Genomic DNA, 3,207 nt, shown 5'->3' with positions numbered 1-3,207 from the left:
AAACGATGGCTAAAATTTATGGATTCTTAGCAGTCCGTTTCTACTAGATTTTCTTTTCTATTAAATGACGTCATGCGTCGAATTTCCAGCTGACGGGTAACGTGCGCGTTCCACGTGCAGTATCCAGTAGCACAATTTAGACGTCAATGCCATGCCTGGCACATGTTACATGTATGGCTGTAATAATCAATAAAATAGGAATGTTGGCGAAATATTTTAGTAACTGAAGGAAGTTGTACTCAACGGTGAAAATCAAGAAAGTTGAGTAGACTACGACGTGAGAAAAGGCTTGTCAACCAGTCAGCAGCTGGTACCATGTTGTTTTGCCCGTCACTTGGTAACAGCAATGTGTTGTGGATCGCATGTCCAGGTCACGTGACGGAGAGTAGTTCACAAATTCGAAGCTGATCGCTGACGTCAGTGCAGAATAAGATTAAATGAATAATATTAACACTCTTATATATTAAATGTATTTAACTCTTTTAGTTCTTGCTGAGTCCTCGTTCATATTGGATTAAAAACTACAGCTTATGTAAATAAAAACGTTTTAACGATCGAATTACTTTAATCAGCGGCAATACTTCTTTACTCTAATTTATCAACTTGCATCTTGACAAAACCGAAAATAGATAAGGGTGTTTATTGGAAATTGAAGAAAATTCATTGTGAAACATTCCCTTTGATTTAAGTGTCAGTGATAATTTTATTTTTGATAACACTGAAAATATTAATTGTAAATATAATAATCGCAGTAAATAGAAATTTTGAGTTCAGACTTTTAAGTCTTCTGGGCTACATTGTTATTATAAGCTAACGATACTCGAACAACGCTTCCGACAAAAGTGTAATGCTATAGGTTTAAAGACTCGCACGAAGGAACAGTTCATGTAGGAGTCTCGCAATGTCATAATCATGTTTGGTTTATCGTTACATCCATCGTATGCCAATCTTGATACCTGGATTTTCTACAAAATTATGAAATATAAATTAACCACACATTCTTTTTTAAAGTTAAAATCTTTGCTTCGACATACATAATATTCCTACATGTTTGACACAAGAGGCTTTCTTTTGATATTAACTATGATACGATATATTTTTACTCGTGTTTTCAATTCTTTTAAAGAGAGAAAATCGACAGTTTCTCTTCATATATTAACGGTAAATATTTTAGCAATATTGGCGTACCATACTGCCTTTCGGTCATCAGTGTTTTGAAGTCCCCTAGCTCGACCTTCAATGTTTAGTCCCCTCAAATCTTCTCCTTTGGTGTTTTGTGGACACAGCCTTGTCTTACCCGGTGTCACAGGCCCAAGATTAGGGATCGTGCGTGGACTTAGTTCAAGTCTGTGATTTGTGAATGTTTCAATGAGTTGAACGCGATGATTTGTTCTGTTTTTAAGTGAAACGTGTTAGTGGGGTAAACGCAATGAGTGGGGTGAACGCTATACTGAGGATTTTCTCCCGGAATCAGACTTGGCTTTCTTGCACGATCTGCATTGCTATAAATTATTGATGAAATGACATTTGTATATACTGATCTATTATTCATAAGCTAGCATCAATGTATTTGGCGTATTGGGAGGAGTTACCTCTCGATCTCCCAAGATATGTGCAGTAAACTCACATGGCATTGTTGATAAAATGTCGAGTGCGATCACCCCACCAAAGTCAGCACAACCTCTGTTCATCAACGAAAACGTAATCGAATCAGCCTTTCACTGCACAAGTCATATCAACTTTATGGTCGCTGATGCAGTCTACACAGCATTCCGCCTGTCTGTTCAGCCCTCTTTCGTTCAACTTATAGGCTTGCCCCTTCATTATGTGGAGGAGGTTTCAATAAGTACAGTTTTAACCTGTTCCATTTGTCCGAAGCGACGAAAATTAGAACAGTGTGGGACGACTTCGTAAGTCAGTGATTTACCGCTGCCAGTTGGTGTGCAGGCGAACACATAATTTCCCTGACTGAAGCTTCCGACAACTTTTTTCTTGTAATCTCGCAGGATTTGCGATGGTCCTGAACGATCACTTTTAAACGCGATCGATGTGTAAATTTTGTGCCATATTTGCTAACGTATTCGATGTCGTAGTGGACGCCAGAATAATAGGGTTGGAGGGTTGTCAATCATTTTGTATTTGCTTGACGTCACTGTGTACACAGTCCGTCTAGCCGCCGGTACTGTGCAAGAAGTCCAAGTCGGTGAATCCGGCAGAAAGTAACTCACTATACTGCGCAGACTCAAAGGTAGTGCATTCATTCGAAGGGAAAACCTGGCCTGTGCTACCAAATTCCGAATAGGTTTGTACGAAATAGGAGAGACACAAGAGAAACTATTACAAACGATTCTTTTAGAAATTCACCTACTTGAACCAAGTCTAGATCGTGCGGTGCGGGCCTGGAAGTACCGTTCACTCTTTTCGCGTATGCTACATTGGGCATTCCACTGCAACTGCCTGTGTGCCGCCGACGATCTGTTGTACTCGCAGTCGCATGTACTTCGACAGGAGGCAAAGGCACTGTAAGCATTGGAATGTTTTTCTAATGTTTACAGAGGCTTTTGCCGTCTATGGAAATATATATTTATATATTTATCACATGAACAGTCTTCTTATTTTTCTTTTGACGGAAATGGATCAAAATTATTCTAACAAATTGCATTAATTCCGTCGCGATTTGTGTTTTACCTAGTACGCGGATTACTTTCATTCAATGAGTAAAATGGCCCGTCACCAAGGAGATACTTTCATTCATATATCCCATTTAGCTGAGATTTTGATACATCGAATGACATCTCCACCAACCAGACGTACGGATTCTGTCACGTGAACGCGTGAACGTGTCACTCATTGTCTCGCGCTGTACCGATGCTAAGGGAAGTCGGCCATCGGCGGACATAGCTTTCACCGTGCCAGTGACGGATAGCCATGTTATTCAGAGTTACTTAGAATACTTACAAATAAATTTATGAAGTAAATGCTGCGCACGATCAAAACAGTAATTCTCATTCTCAGAGATGCCGTGGCTTTTGAAAATATCACACAAGTTTACGACCTTGGCGTGCGCGAAAGATTCCATTCGATGACACACACAGTGTACTTTATTGCATGTTCATGTTTGTGCCCACAACGCTGCCGTCACCGGTGTCTGCTGGTGTCAACTCGTCAATGTTTTCGTCTTAAGGACTTTGATGTTTGCAGTGACAT

The sequence above is a fragment of the Ptychodera flava genome, chromosome 11 (genome assembly GCF_041260155.1).
Source record: "Ptychodera flava strain L36383 chromosome 11, AS_Pfla_20210202, whole genome shotgun sequence".
Taxonomy (NCBI): domain Eukaryota; kingdom Metazoa; phylum Hemichordata; class Enteropneusta; family Ptychoderidae; genus Ptychodera; species Ptychodera flava.
The sequence above is the reverse complement of the archived record's forward strand: the minus strand, read 5'-3'. Positions refer to the sequence as shown.